Genomic DNA, 23,649 nt, shown 5'->3' on the forward strand with positions numbered 1-23,649 from the left:
TAAACTTTTTCCGCTCAAAAAAGCAAATAAAAGGAACCATCCTGAAGGCTTCATGACAGTGGAATCTTAACATCCACAAAAGCTTGTTAAGGTTTGGTTCTAGGAAAAAGAAAGTAATCATCTTCTCTCCTTTAATGCCACTTTATTTGTCCATTACATAAATTCTTCATTGCTAAGCAACTGTTGATGAATTTATATATGAAGCTCCGATTTCGACGACAAAGGGCAGTCCAGTTTGAAGATCTGATGCAGAACATGGGAGATTATCATCCATACAAAAAAAAACAAAAATTCTCTCTCTCTCTCTCTCTCTCTCTCTCTCTCTCTCTCTCTCTCTCTCTCTCTCTCTCTCTCTCTCTCTCTCTCTCTCTCTCTCTCTCTCTCTCTCTCTCTCTCTCTCTCTCTCTCTCTCTCTCTCTCTCTCTCTCTCTCTCTCTCTCTCTCTCTGTTTGATTGTAATGGTATAAGGGGGAAGGTGGAGGTTGTCTATATGGAGGACAGATTGCTCTGCCTGCAATGGTATGAGGGAGAGTACTGCCCCTCCAAACTCCTCTCAGATGTCATATTGAGTGACCTCCATAAATATCATATTTGAGGCTTCGGTAATCGCGATCAGCTTCTTGAAAAGTAAAAAACTCTCTCTCTCTCTGAATTTTTACTGAAACGCTTGGCCAGAGTTCAGCTTCTCAAAATGTATGAAGTTGTTCTCTCTCACTCTCTCTCTAGATTGTGCCTAGGGGCCTTAACATGTTAATGTTTGTTATCTGCTCCTAATTTGTAAGGTGAAAAAAAACAAATATTTAAAAAACTATGTTACTAATGTGTGTATGCAAGAGAGAGAGAGATTATGTAGCATAAAGTAAAAGGTTTAAAAATTTATATAAAAATATATATATTTTTCAAGTAAGATTAACCAAAACACTTCGAAATGATGTTAAAAAAGCAGTAAAAATAGTGAAATTATTTAACAAAGTTGGAAAAAAAACCCTAAACTTACCAAAACCTTGCTCACACTTTTTTTCCTAATTTTCGTGATTTTTTGGATGAAAATGCCTTTTACGGTAGTCTTTATACCATAATGGCATGATAGAATTACAGTACTTTGAGTCCCATAATACTTATTACGGTATTCTTAGTACCGTAATGCTCCTTAAGATCATTACGGTCATAAAAAGACCGTAATGGTCCAAAGCCCACTGGAATTCCAGTGGACTTTGGACCATTACATTATTTTTATGACCGTAAAGAAGTTTAAGAGCATTACGATCATAAAAATGGTCCAAAGTCCACTAGAATTTCAACGAACTTTTGACCATTACGGTCTTTTTATGACGGTAAAGAAGTTTAAGAGCATTACGATACTAAGAGTACCAAAATGCTTAGTACGGTATTAAGAGTACGTAATGCTCATTACGGTAAAAAGACTACCGTAAAAGGTATTTTCGTTTAAAAAATCGTAAAATTTAAGAAAAAGGGTGTGGGCGAGGTTTTGAGAAGTTTGGGTTTTTTTCAATTTTGTTAAAATTAAGGTACATTAGCGATAATTTTCCTAAAAAATATAATTTAAAAAATCAACATGGGACTAGAGATATTTTTGAAATAATCCAAAAAAGATAAAAAAATGTGAAAAAAAGTATTTATGGCTAAAATACTTTCCAATCTTTATCACAATGATAAAAAGCATAAAAATAAATAAATATATTATTTATCCAATGAGTATATTTACAAGTCGGATCCCTCGTGTTGTGATCCACCCAACCATATCATCAAAATAGTAGGTAAAATTGAGGAAGACTAACCCAATGAAAAATCTTCAATTTATTTAAACTTAGAACATCATTATTAAGAGGAAAAGAGAGATTCAGTCATAACTTACACATATTGTTCGCTACAATTAAGTATTTTGTCTCTTTCTTTATTTTAACATAGCATTAATGTTAAGGGTAAGCTTTGTATGCTTCTTCTACAGCATAGAAGTTCTATCCTCCCCCTTATCCAACCGTCCATTTTGAATGGAGGGCTAAGATTGCTCCAATCAAAATGTCACGTCTTTACACTATTTTATTTTTAATATTTTTTTTATAAACTATTTTGACACCAAATTTTGGACTTCCATTCCTATGTTAAACTCGCACTAGAAAAAAATATAAAACCAATATTTTCAATAAAATAAAATGATCAAAATATCTCTAAAAATTTCAAGAGGTATTTTGGTCATTATATTTTATCGAAAAAAAAATTTTAATATTTTTTATAGGTGCGCCCCAATGAGAAGATGACAAGTACCAAATTTTATATTCATACAATTTGTATAAAAATAAAATACTTTGAGACGTCGGATCTAAGATCAAACGGTGAGTGGCTCTCTTGATCAAAATTGAACCACTTGATGGTAGGGGGAAGATAGAACTTCTATATTGTAGGGGAAGTATAGAAACATTTCCCTAATGTTAATGGACACTGACATGAATGTTGGTGTGATACTTCATCCAAAACATCCGATATGATAAGACTAGTTCTTATGGATTTTATTTTCTAGTGAAAACTTGTACATATAGTATAATTTAGTTACTTTAAAATAAGGTAGATAAATTTATGATTTTCATGAGTCAATTGAATTGTACAATACATGTGAATAAAAAAAATATATCTTATTATAGGAAAATTAATAAAAATTGCACATTTCACTCATTCTTTTGTCAAAATAAACATGATTAAGAGTTGAAATAGATGAAAAATATGCAAAATATTAAATAATTAATGGGCGTATTTTATAACTTTTCCTTTATTATATACATTTGAAAGTGTTTAACGTAATCCTCAAGGGTTGGATTGCCATGAGAGGGGCAGCTAGCTCTATTGTTTTAAATATCACACGCACAGAAAAATTTACCAATAGATTGTCACTTAAAATGAATGGTAATTTAGATTAGTCTTAATCACATGATGAATAATGTATTCAATTTTTTAATTTGAATTTTTTCTAAAAACCAAATCAACTTGAAATTTTAGGAATATATATTACTAGAAATGCTTATCTTATAAAAATAGCAAAAAAAGTAGTTTGGATAGCATAACTTAACCAAAATGTTGTTGGGTTTATGTAGCATTTAAAGGCCTTATGAGAGCTTGTATAAGCATTTTATATACTGGAACATAAACTCAGTGGGAGTGTGGTCCTTTTGTGGACCATATTAGGCAATGTTATTTGCTGATACGCGGACTAGGCTTGACGAGCTAGGCCAGCCGAGGTTTAGAAAAACCCAAGATATCTGGGCATAGGGATCTACCGAGAAGGGTTTAGTGGGTTATCCCTCGATGAGGTCGGAGTATGCCCAAATGAGAGCCAAGAGACTGTGTGGTCCTTGCATGTGATGAATAGCCTCTAGAGACATGGCTAAAACCTCATCGTTATATCATCACACGACGTGTACATAGATAACCATTTTGAGATTCACCAATGAGGGCAAAGCGTATACATGTGCGAGAGATTGTCCCTATACACCATAGAGTCATGGTTGCATCATGGTCTGGAGGACTATGATTTTTGTCTCTAAGGGAGAACTTGAAATCCATAAACTGAGATTACGTCCCCTAGTCTATTGGCAGACTTTGGTAGTCCAATCATGAACCCCTGCAGTGGATTGTGGGTCATGGAAACTGCTGAGTCAGTTTGAGAAAGCTAGGTGGATCGTGATTCACAGTCGAAGATGGAGTGTGCCCATATATTGATTATTTCCTAGATCTAACAGCTCTGATTCTCCTCAAGATCAATTAGTTTTAATCATGTTATGTGATTGTTAGAATGTTTATTTGAATTTTTGTGAATCTTATGATATTGTATTTTTGTCATTTGAATTTATAAATTAAGAGAAATTAAATTTTCAATGTTTTAAATAAAATATAAGATTTTAAAAAAATTAAATTAAATTAAATATGAAATAAAATATTTGGGACGTCATAAAATATGGGGCCCAAAATTTAAAAGGATGTGGATTAGGTGGAGCTACACATGGCCACCAAAAGGGTGGCACGCCTCCACTCATCCACATAACATTTTGGGAAGAATGTTTATCCTCTTGGTTAGCTTATATAACTCATGTGATAAGGTCGAATATTTGAGAATCAAGATTGATTTATCAAATAAATAAGGATTTGATATATTAAAATATAAACTTTCCTTATTTGATAAAAATAGATTTAGGAAAGGGAGGATAAGGGCACTAGCTCATCTCTTTGAATCTTGATGGTAGATTAAAGAGATTGACGACTCAAATCTCTTACCCCACAAGTCTCTTTAGATCGACGGTTGAGATTTGACCTACGAATTGAGGCAAAATCTATGGCATAGAAAATCTATAAAAAGAAGTGTTCCCTCATAAATACGTATTATCTTTTTATCTCTTTAACGATTCTCTCTCTCTACCCAAAATCCCCCTCTCTTCCAAAAGGGAGGCATGCCCTAATTTTATCTTTCTCTAAGTTGCACTATTAATTTTATCTCTCTCTAAGTTGCACTATATTTTGGTGGCACGTACCACTTTTATTCTTTATAGGTGGCAAGCTAAGAGGTTTGATGAAGATTAAGCCCTTAAGTTTATTCTTTGTGGGTGGCAAGCTAAGAGGCTTGAGGAAGATTAAGTCATTAGGTGGATTTTTGTCATAGTAAGGAAATCAACATACCGATCATAGATCTCGAGCCCCATCGGAAGGAGAAGACTCAATGTGGGTGTATTAAGCCCGGTTGTGGTAACCTCCGGTAATTTTATTTTTTAAAATATTTATTTCACTTCCCATAAAGCAATAAATTCTAGTTTTGTTTCTTGAATAAAGAATTGTATTTGAAAAGATAGGAATTGAGAACTGATTTTATTTATTTCAATAGTGGTTTGATTATAATTGGACATTGTTAGTGATCTTGCCGGTGTAGGGGTAAAGAATTTTTTTAAATATATATACATCATGCTTTATCATAAAATCTTTTCAAATAGCGTTAGATTATTTAGAGGTATTTTAGTTAATTTATTTTTAAAAAATATTTCTTTTGCTAATTATATAAGATGGGCCTTGTTTAGATCTATAAACGCTTAAAAATTGCGTTGATTCATACTTTATAAAAATTTAAAATTAAAATACAAAATATATTATATATTGTATTCTCGTGATTGTCTTTACAAAACTGTTCTCATGCTTGTAGGGTTTACAATGGAGGCCATGAGCTCATTAATCTTAGTCTAATTTTGATTTTGGGTGTCTAGAGGTGTCAACAAGCCATGCAGAAAAGAACATCAACACTTTTAGGTAACACTTTATATATATTTTTACCTCATATATTTTCTTTCTATTTTTAATTAATTTTACGGCATTTTTGTGGATTGCACCATCAAAGGGGAAGAAATATGTGTATACTTTGCTCACTCGTGAGCATACTATATATTTAGTCCCTTAGGCAAAACCCTAACATAGGAGATTCTTTTTCTTTTCCTTTTTTGAAATTTTGTGATCCATCTAATTATAACATACTATATATTTAGTCCCTTAGGCAAAACCCTAACATAGGAGATTCCTTTTCTTTTCCTTTTTTGAAATTTTGTGATCCATCTAATTATAACTCTATTATTGTTAAACATCAAGGCCAATCCCTCGAAAGATGGGACGGTTCAGTGCAATTTCATGAAGCCTTTTTTTTAGGCTCTGGTTTGTATAGAGCCTAGGCTCTAAACAATCAAATTAGAACCTAAAATGTGGTTTCAATGCTAGAAATTTTTGTGATAGTTTTAAAATATATTTTCATCTTTATTTATAAAGTTTAAAGCTCCACAGATCTGAAAATTGACGGTCCAAAAATACGTTACAAAATACACTATTTCCAAAACTTAAAATCCATTTTTTCTCATATCAATACATCTTGATGTTGAGATGATCAATTATGGATATTTGGGAATCAAAACAACAAATTTTTGCGGCAGGCTCTAAGTTGATTGTTTGATGTTGAGATGATCAATTTTAGGCATCAAAACAACAAATTTTTGAGGCAGGCTCTAAGTTGATTGTTTAGAACCTCGGCTATATATAAACTTTTCCATTTTTTTTTTTTTTATGTACATAGAAAGTGAGAGATATTATTATTATTATTATTTTTGTTTGAGATTGGTTGTTGGGTTATAGAGACCAAATCCTAAAATTTGGAATCTAATGGATATTTCTAGCGGAAGTTTTCCCCAAGAGAGTAGATAAATAGTATACTACAAAAGGAGTAGGAATCATTTTGTCAAAAAGATTGGGTCACGAGACCCACGACCAAAATGGGCTAGGCAGAAGACTGAAATTTCTCCGATAAATTTTGAACAGAAGACTGAAACTTTCCAGGTCAAGGTGCTCTCTCACATCTGCGAGTTAGCTAGATGCTCTCCAGCACGTGCAAGTTAGTTAGACTGTGGGGAAGCGCAAGCCGGATTGTTTTTATAAGGCTGCGGCATCAATCCACTTACGGCGCACCTCCAAATTTTATTATAACATGTAATTTAGGTGTAAAAATTCTGAGGATTATCTGAAGGCATCAATTTGCATATAGATACATCTGTAGGTGTAGAGGTAAGGTGAACCTTCAAATATTATCATGGTATATAATTTTGATGTAAAATGTTTTTAAGATTATCTCAAAATCTATTTTTATATCTAATTATAAAATTTTAAATTTAAAAAATGGTTAAAATCAAGTAGATTTATAAACATATGAAAATCTTGAAAATGGATGGTGTAGATAATATGTTGTAAAATACACTATTTTTGAGACTTAAAATCTTTTTATTTTTCATAGTCATACATCTCGATGTCGAGATGATCAATCAAAGGGTTTTTCAACATTAAAATTACCTTTTCCTATGGATTTTTAAGGGGCATCCGTAGTTCTACAATATAAAGTAGCATCCTTATATAAACTTTTTCTTGATCTGAAAATCTTTTTTTTTTATAATTTTAAATCTTAAAAATGGTTAAAATCAATCTATGAACATATGAAAATATTAAAAATAGACGGTGATAAAAATATTAAAAATGGACGGTCTAGATTATGTGTTGCAAGATGCATTATTTTTGGGACTCAAATTTTTTTTTTTTTTTCATATTCATACATTTGGATGTCTAAATGCTCAATTAAAAGGTTTTTTAACATTAAAATAACCTTTTTCGATAGATTTTTTATGTGCATCTTTTCTACCTTTTAAGGTTGCAACCGTATATGTCTTGTCAAAGAAAAAAATTGCTACTTTATATAAACATTTTCCTTACTTAAATATTATTTAAATATCATAGATTAAATATTCTTAAAATATCGGCACCATTAAGGTTAGGTCTAGGTCGGGCCTACATGGTCCTAGCCCGAACCCCAATAGTGTTCAGGTCTAAGATTTGAACCCGGATCCGAACCCGAACCCGACCCCGACCCGCCACGTTCAATTTTTTGACCCATACTTAGACTTGGGTATCTTGGACCCAAACCCGACCCGTCAGATTTAATTTCTGGATCCATACCCCGGCTTAGGTTAGGTCTACCCGTTGGGTCCCAGGTCAGGCCAAGTGACCAATCAATACAAATTTAAAAAATTAGATAATAAAAAATAAAAATATTACAAAATTCAAGTAGGTGGTAGAACTGGCCGGTTCCCAATCAACTGGTTCATGAACTAAACCGCCCAGTTCCGGTCTGGATCACCGACTTTCCCATTTTTAAAACCGCTTATGGCATTTATTATTCTCTCCCTGCAAAAAGTAGAAACTAATTGAGCGCGATTGTGAAACTCTCTCTCTAGCTAGTTTGAATGAATACGTCCCTCTTTTCTCTCTCTACAACTACTTTTTCTAGAAGTGATTTTCCAGTGTCAACAGTTTGCACTTTTATCTCTTGTGGTGGTTCTTTCATTGTATATATAATGGTAATATACATTTTCTAATTTTGTTACATGCAATATCTCATCCCAAAAGGTAGGACCAACATCTCTTTTCTATCTTTTAATGTGTATTTTACTATTTTGAATTTTGTTTCTATTACTAATTTGGCCTGAGCATAAGTGTTAAGAGCACTTATTGTCTCTCTCTAATGTGGTTGATTCAGCTGCCTGCAACTCTTTATCCCATGTCTTGTTTCCCTTCTTTCTATAGACCAATTAGTCCTACTTCGAACCCCACATTGCTCTGTACAAATCTCTCTCTCTCCATGCAGGTACCTTAAAGGCACTATTATATTGATTCTTATCTTTTTTTCACTGCTTTGCACATTCTAGTTCTTTATTCTTTATAATTTTCACAGCTTAGAAGCTATTGTGTGCATAGGATAGAATGATTAATCAGCGTTCTTTAGCTTTTTTCATGTTAAAAGAAAAGATTGGCTGTGAACTTGTGATTGCCAAAAAAAAAGGCAAAAAGAAAAAAGAAAAACAAGGAGGTCCTAACCATACCAAGTTTTCCTTTACATTGAATTTTGAGTGAGGGGTAACTTGACCTCTATTATTTTCAGCATCATTTTGTCTTTTTTTTTTTTAAAGGTAGATAGCAACAGTTTATTTGTTATTTAAATAGTTTTTTCTGAGTTTCTTTGATATTTTTATTTTTACAATTTCATATATTGTTACCAATTTTCTACTTGCCAGGGTCTTATGAGGTTAAGATGACAGATGTGGTGTTTCAGATTGGCAATATGAATAATGTTGAAGTGGAAAAGAAGAGTAAGAAGAAGGATGTGATTCAATTTGATAACAAGGATAAAGTGGAGAAGAAGAAGAATAGTGAGAAGACCGAGGTGATAGAATTTGAGAAAGAGAAGAAGAAGAAGAGTAAGAAGAATGAGATAATTGATTTGAGGAGTGTAATCCTCAACTGGTCATTTTGGGACATCATGAATGAGCATCTCTATAAGGATCAGGTGAAAACTCTCTCATGTCGAGCAGGAGATTTTCTGCTTAGATTTTTGCTTGTTGCTGCTTCTTTAATTGCCTCCTGGTTCTTTGCCTTCACGCGAGGGTGAAAAGAAGCAAGGATTTATTTTTAGAGCGCGATCGCACATTTGGAGGGCTATAACTCCGGATGGGGACTCATTTCAGCACGGATCTATCTTTTTGTAGCTACAAATTATTGTGACCACAGCTTTGTAATTCTTTTTGTTCAAGAATTAGATCTTCTTTTTTAGTTTGAATCCTCTTTCTCTGTGGCTTGAGTTTCTTCTCCTCTCATGGTTTTCTTCGCCTTTCTTTCCTTATGTGCTAAATTCTTATCCCTCTTTGATGGCGGGGATAAGAAATGGACTAAGAGGCTTGTTTTGCCTCAAGGGGGGGCATGCCGAGTGTCTAGCATGAATGGTTTGAATGCCCTTTCGGGTTTTCATTTGAGCCCTTAGGTGTGTGCCATTTCTGGCTTTCACTAGGACCCTCTTTCTTTTTTTTTTTGCACTTGACCTGCAAGGGTCCTGTGTGTGCGGATAACACAAGGAAGATAGGTCGCCTATCTATCCAGTGTAGTGGTGCACGAGTGTGTGTTGAAACCCTAGGGTAGGCCTGAAGTTTGTGTGGGTCGAGAGGGAGTATTGAGTACCTGAGATGAGTGGTGTTTTCGCTGGAAATGTGCACACTATTTGGGCGAACAGAGACGTGGCCACGAAACAACAGAACCACGTGGTCTTTTTGTGTCGAGTGACAGGTCCATGCAGTGTTGGTACTCAGCTGCAACGGGACCGCGTGGCGTTTTGCTTGCATGTCGCTTGTGCTTTTATGTGATGGAAACGTGTGACCTTTCACTCGTGTGAAGCTTCGCTTCACATGTCGTTTGTGCTTTCATGCACCTGCATCATGCAACGTTTTTCTCGCGTGACGTTTGCGCTTCTACGTGACTAGTCCACATGTCACTTCATTGCCTTACACGATATGCAATCCTTCCTCGGTATAAAAAGTTGGGTCGATGAGAGGTGTGTTTTAGTTCATGTCTTCGCGATCATATGTAGCGTAGTTTAGTGTCGTACAGCTAGGACATGCACCAACAGTTTAGTAGTCGTGTAGCTTGGACCTTAGCTTTGGGATAATACTTTTTCAAGTATCTCCCATTGATTAGGGGCATAGCCTCTTCCCTTTCAGAATCAACAAGCATATAAGCCCCATTGGGAAAGGGCTTCTTTACCACAAATGGGCCTTCCCCTTTTGGTTCAAATTTTCCCTTAGTTCAACCATGACGAACAGTAGGTCTCTTTACTGCTAAGGTCAGTTCTCCTTTTACGAATGATCTTATTTTGACCGATTTGTTGAAGGCTCGCTACATACGATTCTTATGAATCAGGAGGCCTTGTTGTGCTTGCAATCTCTTTTCATCAAGTGTATCTAGTTCTTGATAGCGAAGGGTAGCCCGTTTTTCAACTGTCATTCCGTAGTGAAGGGCTATTATGAGGGAAGGCAATTGAATTTCTAAGGGTAACATGACTTCACCCCCATATACCAAAGTGTAGGGGGTCGACTGAGTTGGGCCTCGGGCTGTAATGCGGTTAGCTCATAGAATTTCGAAGAGCTTTTCGTGCCAATCTCTTTTAGTGCCAGAGACAGATTTTCTTAGGGCGTCGCAAAGTTTTTTGTTGAAAGCTTCGGCCAGACCATTAGCTTTTGGGAGGTACATGGTCGAGTATTTCCATGTAAACCGAACTGATCAACCGGTCTATCGATTTGATTACTTTGAAATTGGGGGCCGTTATCAGAAATGATTCGGTCAGGCACACAGAATTTGTTTATGATATGGTGACGTATGAATTGGCCACTGCGAGCCCAGAGACCTTTTTTAAAGGAACCGCCTCAGCCCATTTAAAGAAGTAATATGTAGCAGCAAGTATGAATATGTGCTTTGAGGAAGAAGGTGGATCAATGGGACCTATGATGTCCATACCCCACTTAGCAAAGGGCCAAAATGCCACTGTTGGGTGAAGAGGTCCACAGACTCCAGCATGGACTTCTTTGAGCACGCAGTTTGCTTCTTCCTGATCGATGCATCAAAGTAGCATATCGTTGTAGGAGACACATATCGTGTTGCTGACCTTCAGATCCTATTTCGCTTAATAGGATCTTCAAGAAGTCGATTATGCTGCACATAATCTTTGATGGGGGCGCACCAGTCAGTTATTGGCTCTACTTCTGCACATGTGCGTTCCAGTGATCCTGACTCTTCTTCTTTTTCTTTTTCCTCTTTAATCATGGAGGATTTTGGGGAGCGGCATGAGGTTCGTGTGCCCCCCTCATCAACGGCGCCTGCCTCAAATGAGTAAGGAGGGCATTGTTCTAATAATAGCCCCTAGTCTTTTTTGTCGTGTTCCTCAACGAACTCGGTGCATCTCCATTCCACTACCCATACTAGTGTGGCCGCTTTTAGTGACATTTGGATAGTTTCCGCTAATTTGGAGAGCACGTCAGCTTGTGCATTAAGCCTTCACGGTACGTACTCAAGAGTAACCTCTTCGAATTCAGCCATCAATGACTTTGCAGTATTGAAGTAAGGTTTGAGATTTTCTTTCCTTACGTCATATATCCCTTTGAGTTGTCTAATCACCAATTCTGAGTCCCCGTAGATGTTCAGATACTTCAAGTCCATATGGGAGGCAAGCCTATAATGAGTGCTTGATATTTGGCGGCAAGCCTATAATGCGGCCTCATTTGGATAGTTGCCACTAATTTGGCAAGCACGTCAGCTTGTGCATTAAGCCTTCGCGGTACGTGCTCAAGAGTAACCTCTTCGAATTTGGTCATCAATGACTTGGCAGTATTCAAGCAAGGTTTGAGATTTTCTTTCCTTACGTCATATATCCCTTTGAGTTGTTTAATCACCAATTATGAGTCCTTGTAGACGTTCAGATACTTCAGGTCCATATGGGAGGCAATCTCCAAGCCTATAATGAGTGCTTGATATTCAGCTTCATTATGCAACTCTATCCCCGGGAGAGAGAAGGACAGAGGAAAAGGTCATCGCGAGGGGTAGAGAACACCATTCCTGCACCTCCTTTCTCGAATTCGAATGCCCCGGCAAAATGCATCTTCCATCCGCACTAGACTTCGGCATGGAAGACCTCTTCATCTAATAAATCATCGATCAAGGGGGTACCAGCTGGTAGAGGATGAGCAGCCAGAAAGTCTCTGAGGGCTTGCCCTTGACAGCTTTTTATGGCACATACGTGATGTCGAACTCCAAGAGAAGTAGTAGCCATTTTGCGAGTCGGCTTGATAGGCAAGGGTGCGATATGAGGTATTTTATAGGGTCAGCTCGAGAAATGAGCTCAACCGGGTGAGCGAGCTGGTAGTGTCCAAGCTTTTGTACCCCGAAGATGAGGGCTAGGCACATCTTTTCTATTGGCGAGTAATTTCCATCAGCCCCTTGAATTATTCGACTCAAGTAATATAGAGCCGTCTTTCCCCTCGTCATTGTTTTAGGCTTAACAGCGCTTCGAGTGACTCATCCAACGCAGTCACATATAGAATGAGGGATCACCCCAAAATTGGTGTAGAAAGATTCAGCAGATAACTTTTAATATCGTCAAAGGCCGTTTGACACGCCTCATCCCATTCGAAGGGTGTATCGTTCTTCAAGAGATGGGAGAAGGGGGCATTGTCTCAACAGGTTAGAGATGAATCTCCGTATGTAAGCCAGCTGACCTTGAAGAGATCTGAGCTCTCACAGATTTCTTGGCGATGGCATTTCTTGAATGGCTTTAATCTTAATAGGTTCTATTTCCAAGCAGCGATACCTGACAATGAATCCCAAGAATTTTCCAGATCGTACGCTAAAGGAACTCTTCAAGGGGTTCATTTTGAGCTGATGGAGGCAAAGTCTCTCAAAGACTTTTCCTAAAGTTTTTATGTGATTGCTTCTTCGGTCGGACTTGACCACAAGGTCATCCATGTAGCATTCCACCTCCTCATGGAGCATGCCTTCGAAGACAGTGGCCATAGCCCTTTGATAGGTGGCTCTGGCACTTTTGAGATCGAACGGTATCACCGTGTAACAAAAGACTCCCTTTGGAGTTAGGAAAGCAATGGACTCTTCGTCTTCTGGGGCCATCCTCATTTGGTTTTATCCATAATAGCCATCCATGAAAGAGAATGCTTGGTGGTTAGCGGTCGATTCAATCAACAACTCTGTGAAGGGGAGTGGGAAATCATCTTTGGGACAAGTTGAATTCAAATCACGAAAGTCAATACAGATCCTAACTTGTCCATTTTTCTTCTTGACTGGCACGACATTAGCCAACCATTTTGGGTATTTGACTTCTAAAATAAAACGTGTCGCTTTAAGCTTGTTGACTTCTGCTTCGATCTAGATTTCTAAATCTTCTTTGAACCTCTGCGATTTTGCTTGACGAGCTTGGAGGATGGATCATCCCTAGTTTGTTGACAGCCACCTGGGGATCAAGACCTGGCATTTCTTCATAATGCCAAGCAAATACATCTCACTTGGCCCTCAAGAATTTAGTATATTCCTTTGTCACGACCCTGCCCCCTGACCCCTACCGTCCCAAACCGAAGGGCAACAGGGTACGAGATCGTGATAGGAGGTCGCGTGCGTCACTCACGTGGGAGTGGCATCAACACGTGTTAAGACGATGAAATCAAAGCAAACCGCGAGAAATAAATAAAAACTCATCCAATAAGCATGAAAAACTGAATAAATTAAAACCATTAACTTCATTTATCCTCAAAGGTCTTTACAATAAAGTTTAAGGCTTACAAGCCTAACATTCATCTCAAAATATTACATCAAACAGAACAACATGTGGCAACGCCACCAGACACCTACAAAGCCAAAAAAAGCTCTGAAGTGGTTTGAACTCCGAACACCTGCTATCACTGGTCTGTGGCTCACCACACGTGGTCAGCTACAAACACTCTACACATATGAAATAAGCGGAGTGAGCAATAAGCCAAGTAAGTAAATCACTACCCTAGCATTTTCGACTATCAGTAAATACATAATAACATACCCATAGTCCATCAGAAATCACATTTGTCACACAGAGTATGGTCATACATCAGAGTACATATAATTGTTGTGTAAAGAGGGTAAGATTCAGTTATCGAAGCATTAGTTGTTCTCAAGATGACATTACCTTTATGCATATCACAGTTATAGTCAGATGTTCATACAGAATACAGAATTCAGACAAACAAAACAGATTAAGATACTCCCGAAGTAGAAGCCACATCGATCAGGCCAAACCATTCCTGAACTTGGGATTTCTACCCTCATTCAGGAAGGAGAACAATGACAAGTGGGGTCCCTACTTCGTAATGTCCTCACTCACGCACACAATCCCAGTGCGCTTTGGAATTTTCAATAGGCTGCGGCCTTGCAAGACACGATCCTCTCCTTATGCCCTCAAGCGAGAGGGCGGTACACTACATTGGAGAACCCAATGCATAGTGCCTATGACAATTGGGGGGCGCGAACCTACCAGTTATTTACAGTTACATATCTACTCCACTCCTATCATAGGAATTGAGGTACGATATACCCAACTACCAATGGGGGACCCATTCCGTAGTGGTCATATCACATAATATTAGTTTTTATATAACGGAGTCAGAATATTCACTACCAATGGAGGACCCATTGTGTAGCGGTCATGACATAACAATACCAATATAACAAAATCATAGTATCCACTACCAATGGAGGACCCATTGTGTAGCCGTCAGATATCAGTATTTATATAGTAGAATCAGAAAGTTCAATACCAATGGTGGACCCATTGCATAGCGTTCATGATACATATATCAATATTCATATAACAGAATCCCAATGTCATATTTACGATATCGCAATATGACAGTATCAGTATCACATACTGATAGTGTCAATATCATAGAATGATAGTATCAATATCACAGAATAACAATATCAATATTACAGAATGACAGTATTAATGTCACAGAATAACAATATCAGTATCGCTTTTTAACAGCATCAGTATTACAGAATGATAGTGTTAATGTCAAGAATAACATTATCAGTATCGCCTTTTAGCAACACCAGTATTACATAATGACCGTGTTAATGTCACCGAATAATAGTATCAGTATCGCCTTTTAGCAGCATTAGTATTACAGAATGATAGTGTTAATGTCACATAATAATAATATCAGTATCACCTTTTATCAGCATCAGTATTAAAGAATGACAGTGTTAATATCACAGAATAATATATCAGTATTGCCTTTTAGCAGCATCAGTATTACAGAATGACAGTGTTAATGTCACAGAATAACAATATTAGTATCGCCTTTAGCAGCACCAGTATTACAAAATGACAGTGTTAATGTCACAGAATAACAATATCAGTATCACCTTTTAGTAACATCAGTATTACAGAATGACAGTGTTAATGTCACAGAATAACAGTATAAGTATCATGTTATAACAGTATCAATATTATATGATCACATTATCAGAGTCACAGTATCTCAGTGTCGAGGTCACATTTCCTGCAATTCCAGGCAGTGACATCCGATCGAAAATAGGGTCATAACTTTTAAGTCGTTTGGAATTTAAAGATGGTTTCGAAACCAATTTTACTCTAAACAAAACTATCTTTCAAATGGGGGAGGTTTGAAAGCAATTGGACCTTGTTTAGCCCCTAAAACGTTTAAGAAAATAAAGACATTCCATCAGAAATCTGTTATATAGTAAAGATAGTGACATCTCTTTGAAAATTACTTTATAACTCTCAATCGATAAGAAATTTCAAAAAGTGTTCAACATGTAATCTCAAGCATACTCCTAAATCTTTCAAATGGAATGATTTGAAGGAAAACAGATTTCATTTTATTGGTCAAAACTTATGACATTAGAGACATCAGTTCCATGTTTTTACCAAAACTGTCCATAGTGACCTATTGGTATGTTTTAAAGTATAGCTTTACATACATAAAGAATCAGAACAAGATGTGAAAATGAATATTGAAATAGACTCATAAATCATTCCAATGATAGGGTTTGAAGCCAATTGGACCTTGTTTGATAGGTCAAAAGTGGATTGTAAAAAACATGAAAACTTCTTGAACATTCAGAGCACAGTCACATTACCACATAATACAATACCCAAATGGCCTTTACATGTGCAAATTCTTAACATAAACCTCCAATTTTCAAATAGATACTTAAGAACACCAAATCACAGATTTTTCATGAAGAATAAGGTAAATTTTATGCTCATTGTAATCATGCAAAAGCAAGTTATATTGCTGGAAATTAACAGCGGCAGGAACCTCCATCACTTGTACTATTATTCATCTCCATTTGCATGCTAGTTCATGATTAAATTACATTTAGGCTTACATTTAGGGAACTACAAGGCAGTAATCCACTTACCTGAACAACAAAAGTGCCTTCCAATCTTTCCTTCCACAGTTTTCTTCTCCAAGCTCCAACCAATTCCTCAAGCCACAAAGTGATTCATAAAAGTCCTAAGGGAAAGGCTCTATGAGAGAGAGATGAGAGCTGGGGGGTTAAATGACTTTTGAGAGGAGGGAAAGAGAGGTGGCAACAAGCCACCTCCAAGTGGCAAATGAAAGGGGATGATGTGGCAACAAGGGGTGACACTTGGAGAGGAAAATAAAATGGGGAAAAAGAGGGAAAAGAGGTAGTCCCTCAAGGACCACCCTACCCCAACAGTCCTGGTGGTCTAACCACAACACTCATGGTAGTATAAGCACGGCACTGACCTCTCCTTGCATGGCGCTACTCCTTACCTCACAGTGATGCCCCTTGTTCACTCGCGGTGCTGCGTTCTCACTGTCGTGCGCACACTGCCGTGCCCTTTTCTGTCGTTGCACGCTTACTATCGCCCCGCGCTCTTCACTATCGTTGTGCGCTCCTCACCATCTTCGTGTGCTCTTCACTATCGTCGCACGCTCTTCACTATCGCCACGTGCTCCTCACTATCGTCGCGCGCTCCTCACCATCGTCGCGCGCTTCTCACCATCGTCGTGCACTCCTCACCATCGTCGTGCGCTCCTCTTCTTCGCCGCGCGCTCTTCACTATTGCCACGTGCTCCTCACCATCGTCGTGCGCTCTTCACTATCGCCGCGTGCTCTTCATTATCGCCATGCGCTCCTCACCATCGTCGCGTGCTCTTCACTATCGTCGCGCGCTCCTCACTATCGTCGCGTGCTCCTCACTATCGTCGCGCGCTCACTATCTTTTTCTTCTCTCTCTTATCGCCGCGCGCACTCTTTTTCTTCTCTCTCTTATCGACAGCGACTTCATCAGGCTAAAAAAAATTGGGTCGTTACTTTATCCCCCCCTTAAGTAGGATTTTGTCCTCAAAATTGTGCCTTAGTTAATCAAATAACTGGGGATATTTTTTTTTTCCCGAATTTCATCCTCTCGTTTCCATGTCGATTATTTCCTCGAATGATACTGCCATAAAACCCGGACTAAGGGAATCTCTTTTGGCTGCTCAACATAAGTTAAGTCTTCCCTGATCGGCATTGGTTCATACTTCAGGACATGGGACAGATCGGGCTGATACTTTATCGACAATGAAATATGGAAGACATCATGAATATTAGCCAACTTGAGTGATAAGGCCAGTCAATATGCTGCGACTTCGATCCTTTCTAATATTGTAAAGGGTCCGATGAATCGTGGACTTAGCTCCCCTTTCTTGCAGAACCTCATAATTCCTTTTATTGGTGACACTTTCAAAAAAAAAAAAAAAAAAGACCCGATCACTTACTTCCAATTCAAGGTCCCTTCAGCGATTATCGGCATAACTCTTCTGCGGACTTTGAGTTGTTTTAAGCCTTGCAAGAATTAGGGTGATCTTTTCTGATGTTACCTGAACAATTTCTAGCCCTAACAGGTTTATTTCGCCAACTTCTTCCCAACATACTGGCGATCTGCATTTTCTCTTATACAAGGCCTCAAAAGGTGTCATTTGAATATTGGCTTGAAAACTGTTGATATATGCAAATTCTATCAAAGGTATGTGATCGTCCCAGTTCCCTTTAAAGTTTGTAACACAGGCCCTCAACATATCTTCTAAGGTCTGAATGGTCCATTCTGAATGTCCATCAATCTGGCGGTGAAAAACAGTACTAAAAGTTAGTCTTGTCCCCAAAGCTGATTGCAGACTACTCCAAAATCTTGAAGTAAATCTAGAGTCCCTGTCAGATACAATATTAATAGGTATTCTATGCAGCCTTACAACTTCCTTGACATACAGTTGAGCTAGTTTGTCTAGGGTATAGGTAGTGCAGACCGATAAGAAATGTGCAACCTCAGTTAAATTGTGCACAATAACCCAAACACTGTCATGTCCAGTGCCTGATCTTGGCAAACCGGACACAAAGTGTGCTCCCACTTGCATTCAGGCACAGACAAGGGCTGCAACAGTCCAACAGGTCTCTGGTGCTCAGCCTTTACTTGCTGACAGGTCAAACATTTAGAAACAAATTGTGTCACATCCCTCTTCATGTTATTTCTCCAGAAAGTTTTACTTAAATCCTGATACATTTTTGTGCTTCCTATGTGTACAGTGTAACAAGGGTGGTGTGCCTCTTCCAAAATGACTCTATTTCTATTGTCATCATTGGGAACGCATACTCGTTCTTTAAATCTTAAAAGATCATCACTACTGATAGAGAAATTATCATTTCTTTCCTGCTTCAAGTTTTTTAGGATTTTCATAAGCTGGGGGTCTGTATTTTGGGCTACCCTGATCTGTTGAAAGAGTTGAGGTCACACTCTTATACCCACAGTTATTCCTAATTCAGAACTAGAGGGTACTGTCGGGCACCACTCCACTGCATGTTTTATCAGTTTCATTTCTTGGGCCATCAGATGTACTACTGATATTAAGGGTTTCCAACTCAAAGCGTAGGCTACTACATTGGTCTTGCCCGGTTGGTAATTAATGGTACAATCATAATTGTTCAGTAGATCCATCCATCTTCTTTGTCTGTAAATAACTTAAACTTAGCCCCATAAAGGTAATGTCTCCAAACTTTCAAGGCAAAAAAGTCACAGCCATGAGCTCTAAGTCATGAGTTGGGTAGGTTTGCTCGTGCGGCTTTAATTGTCTGGAGGCATAAGCTATGACCTTCCTTGCTGCAATAACGCACACCCAAGTCTCTTATGATATGCGTCGATGTAGACCACAAAACCTTCCTTCGAGTAAGGTTAATATTGGGGCCTTAGTTAGCCTCTTCTTTAATTCTTGAAAAATACTTGGGCCCCTTGGAGTTGATCAAAAAGGTCGTCAATTCTCGGTGAGGGGGTACTTATTCTTCACAGTGACCTGGTTCAGCTGCCGATAGTCAATACATAACCTCAAAGACCCATCTTTCCTTTTAACAGATAGGATGGGTGCACCCCAGGGCGACACACCAGGCCCAATGAACCTTCTTCAGTAATTCTTGCAATTGTTCTTTTAATTCCTTTAGTCCCACTGAGGCCATCCTATAAGTGGCTTTAGAGATGGGGGCAGTGTTATGGACCACATCTATTTCAAATTTTATTTCTCTGACTAGGGGCAGAGAGGTTAATTCTTCAAGAAAGACCTCTGGATATTCTCTCACCACCGGTATTCTTCTAGCTTAGACTGGTTTATGCGCTTAAGGGTTACAATCTTATCACGATAATTTACAGTAGCATGGTGTGTGGATAGCCACTCCATACCCAAAATAACATCAAAGTCTTGGATATCTAACAATATTATATCTATAGACAGCACACACCCTTAAAGCAAAACCTCACAATGTTTATAAATAGTGTCAGTGTTTTATAGATTCTCCCATAGGTGTGTATACTACCAATGTCCAATCAAGTTTTATAGGTTTAACATTCATATTGTATGCAAAATGTGGCGCAGCAAAATGTGAGAGGAAACATGATCAAGACTCAGAATTCTAACTTCTACATCACAAATCAAAAGCATACCTCTAGTCTTCAAAATTGAGGTTAAAGCTTCCTCTCCTCCAGGTGCAACAGCCCATCCCTGGGTTCCTAGTTTAGACTTGTTTCTGATTATTGGGCGATCCCTAATCAAGTGGCCTGACTTGCCACACTTGAAGCATGCTTTCATCGTTATACAACACTCGGAAGCCACGTGACCCTGCTTCCCACATGAGGCACATTGCACTAGATGGTTCTGTTCGACACCACCACAGGAGGTCTTTAGAGTCTCACCACTTCTCTGATCACTTTTACCCTGTGAATATCTTCAAGGTGGAGGTCTTACCTTTGTAGACACCCAATTTTAAATCTGGCAAATTTTATGGTTTTTTGGACCATTAAGACTACATTATCCAAGTATACCCAATTTAATTACCCTAAAACTACCCATATCCTATCCCAATTTGAAGTAGAACCCAAGAGCTTTCCAGCGGTCAAAGAATCGTCTGAATCAAACTTACGGATAAAAAGATATAACAAATAGCAATTTAGTCCCTGTGAGACCCAACTGTCGGGCCGTGGGCTGAACGGTAATGGGCCTGACATGCCCAGACCCAAGCCGATGACACAATCAATGCATCTGATGATGCAATAAACACGTTTTCTTTAATTAGCTAAGGCTAAAACTTCAAGATAAATCCAAAAAATTCTGAAAAAAAACTCCAAAACATTTAGGAAAAATCACCAATTGAATCTTATAAATACCCGCTCTCCCTAACGCAAAAGGAGAGAGAAAAAGATACCAAAAAAACCTTAGAAATTCTCGAAATTGGGAAAATTACCCAAAATAGGAAAAACTCTTAGAAAATTCTTAAAAATTTAAGAAAAATCTCCAAAAATCCCAAAAAAATATAAAAAATCTAAGAATTCATATTCAGCCTCTAGAGAATACAAAACCTTTAAAAAGCTAAGAAAATTCTCCTTCAGACACTAGAAAGACCGATAGCTTTAGAAAAATCTCTAGATTGAAAATCCTAGAGAAGATAGAAACCCTAGCCTCTTGAGACCCTAACCCCGAAGCTTGAGAAAACCTAGACCTAGTGCATAACAACCCTAGATCAAAACTACACTTAGGACACAACAACCCTTAGTCTAACCCTTCTACACCAGAGATCTGCTAGTCAATATTCGAATTAGAGAGGAAAGATGACTGGTTTTGATACGGGCGAGCCCTCGAAGGCTCGGGAGTCCTGGGCCATCCGGTCGGATTTGGTATTATTTCTTCCTCTCTCCTTCTTCTTTTTTTAAAATTTTTTTCTTCTTTTATTTATTTTTGATCGGCTAACTTGTCTTGAAACTCGGATTTTAATGCTTTGGATCGTGCTGGCTCCACCACAGATCTGAGAGTAGATCTACTTATTTCCAGGCAAATCTGACCTCAAATATAAATTTGATCTGTCCCACTTTCTCTACCACTTTATTTACATCTTTTTAATTAGTTAAAGGTGTTAAAATTCGAGAGATATTCATCAGAAGATCTGTCAGATTTTCATTGTAAATAGTTTGGCGCCCACCGTGGGCTATTTCGAGCTTGATCCAAGCTTCAAAATATGATTTTTATTTACTGTTTTTCACTGTTTTCAATCACAAAAGGTCCCAAAAGTCAGCTGTGACGGTGCCCTGCTTTTTCTGGGCAACACTCCCAGTGTCGCCCAAATTCAAAGATCTCAGAAACCTCTGAAACATTGTGGATCTGTTCTAGAGATTCTTTTGTGACTGCAAAAAAAAATTCATATCAAAATAAATTTTTTTAAAATACAAAAAAAATTATTTTTCAGTTCAATCTAGGCTTTTCTATTTTACTTTATTTTAATCTATTTCATCATAAATATTTCTATTTAATTCTTCGTCCAAGTTTAAATTCGTCTTATTTCATCAATATTAACAAGATAAAAATATATAACAAATAAAAAATAATAATGTTTTGGGCGACACCAGCCGTGTCGCCCACCCTGCAAGGGTGACACCACTAGTGCCGCCCGGGTGGTGTCAACTGCAAGTATCCCAAAACATTTATAGGACCCCACAAGAACATTCCAGGGACTTTTGGCTTCATGTTGACCAAGTTTTGACCTAAAATAAAATTTTTAAAAATATAAAAAAAAAAAATTGCTTCAGATAGATCTGTTTTGTTTATGCCCTTTTGATTTTATTTTAGTTTGTTAATTTCGACTGAAATCATATTTTCCCTGCTTTCACCATGCTTATTTTATTTTTTTTTCATCAAAATTAAAAAGATAAAAAAAATTTTAAAAAAATACATTAGGGTTGCTTACCCCTCCAAACCTAGACCCACTCTTGGTTCGAGCCGAGACTTGTGCACCATCTAGTCTAGACCTTAGTCTAGGTTTTAGCATAGGTCTAAGGTTAAGAGTTGCCTCTAGAGTTAGACTATGTTTACCCTAGTTCAGGGTCCTAACCAAAATCCATTGAGTCTAGTAAGTCTAGGTTTCAATCTAGTCTTAGCCTAGGTCTTAGCTAAGGTTTTTGCCCCTAGTGTCAAGCTAGATTTGCCGTAAGTCGTCCAGTTTAGATCTTACCTAAGTCTAGATTTTAGAACCCAGCCAAATGCACTCACCATGTTAGTCACTTAAGGCGACCATGATGACTACTCCACGACCGACACTAAGCTTAAGCTGCCCAACCTAGGGACCAGTATGCTACAATCCCTTGGAGTGATCAACTGACCTTAGGACAATCCATTATCCAATGCCCAAGTCTTCAGTTAGAGGCAGATTCCCAAGCATCCACTCATAATCTTGAGATCTGTGTGGTCCGAAAAACCTTGAATAGCCAATTCCCGTAACTCGAACCAAGATAACTCTAAGGTGCAGCGATCTCAAAACCAAGACCCACCAAGGTCTAGGGGATTTAACCTAACCTCGAGCCACCATAGTACAGCTCATGATGTCCTGAACCCTATACGAAGCAAAGGTGTCGACTCAAACCGACCCTTAGGTGAGATAGGCATCCAAGCTGCCCTCAAAAGTCTAGCTGACCTAGGTTACACTGTTCATGCCCCAGCTTACGGGTCGATCCCAAACCAAGTTAGTGGTGTAGGTCAACCCTTAGCACAGTCGAGTCGGCTGATTCCTTAATTTGTCCCTCTGGTTCATCCGGTCCAACAAACCGTGCAATTTTCGCAACCCATGGCGACACCTATGGGTCAGTACACCCCTCAGGCACCAATGTATCAAACTGCCCCGGTGACTGCTGCTCATCAATCTCAGGCCCATGCAGGCCAACATATACCCCAAGTTTCAACTTATCAGTCTACACTTGGGAACCCACCAACCAGTGGGCCTACTGCCATGCCAAATACTCAACAAGAAGTCACCTTAAAAGCAATACAGGATATACTTGTAAGAATGGGCATGCGTGAAATTCTACCCCCAAAGGCCTATGTTCATGAGACCCTTGGAGGCATAGAAGACCTTCCCTTGGGATTTGTCGTCCCAGAATTTAAAAATAAGTTCAATGGAAAGAGCGATCGAGATAATCACGTCAATGTGTACCTCCTCTCCGTTCGAGCTTTGCGAGATATGCCTAACCAACTGAAGGTCATCTTTCACAAATATTGACCGGTGAGGCCTTGAACTTGCATCGGAGAACAATGTCCGCTAGACCACACATCACTCCAGACGAAATGTTCAACCTATTCGTCTCACACTATTGCGGGT

General features: G+C 38.2%; 1 long non-coding RNA gene across 2 annotated transcripts; it reads left to right on the forward strand.

Moving 5' to 3' along the window:
* Positions 1-398: 398 nt before the first annotated feature.
* On the forward strand, positions 399-8,799 carry LOC148780545 (uncharacterized). 2 transcript variants are annotated; one of them, XR_016040528.1, is made up of 2 exons: positions 399-627; positions 8,649-8,799. It is a non-coding gene; the product is annotated as an uncharacterized LOC148780545 (long non-coding RNA). The 2 variants fall into 2 exon arrangements; XR_016040529.1 differs by lacking the exon at positions 399-627 and adding an exon at positions 5,222-5,301.
* The last annotated feature ends 14,850 nt before the right edge of the window (positions 8,800-23,649 follow it).

This window comes from Amborella trichopoda, chromosome 9, assembly GCF_054954075.1.
Source record: "Amborella trichopoda isolate Santa Cruz 75 chromosome 9, AtrichopodaSantaCruz75HAP2 v2.0, whole genome shotgun sequence".
In the NCBI taxonomy this organism is placed as follows: Eukaryota; Viridiplantae; Streptophyta; class Magnoliopsida; order Amborellales; family Amborellaceae; genus Amborella; species Amborella trichopoda.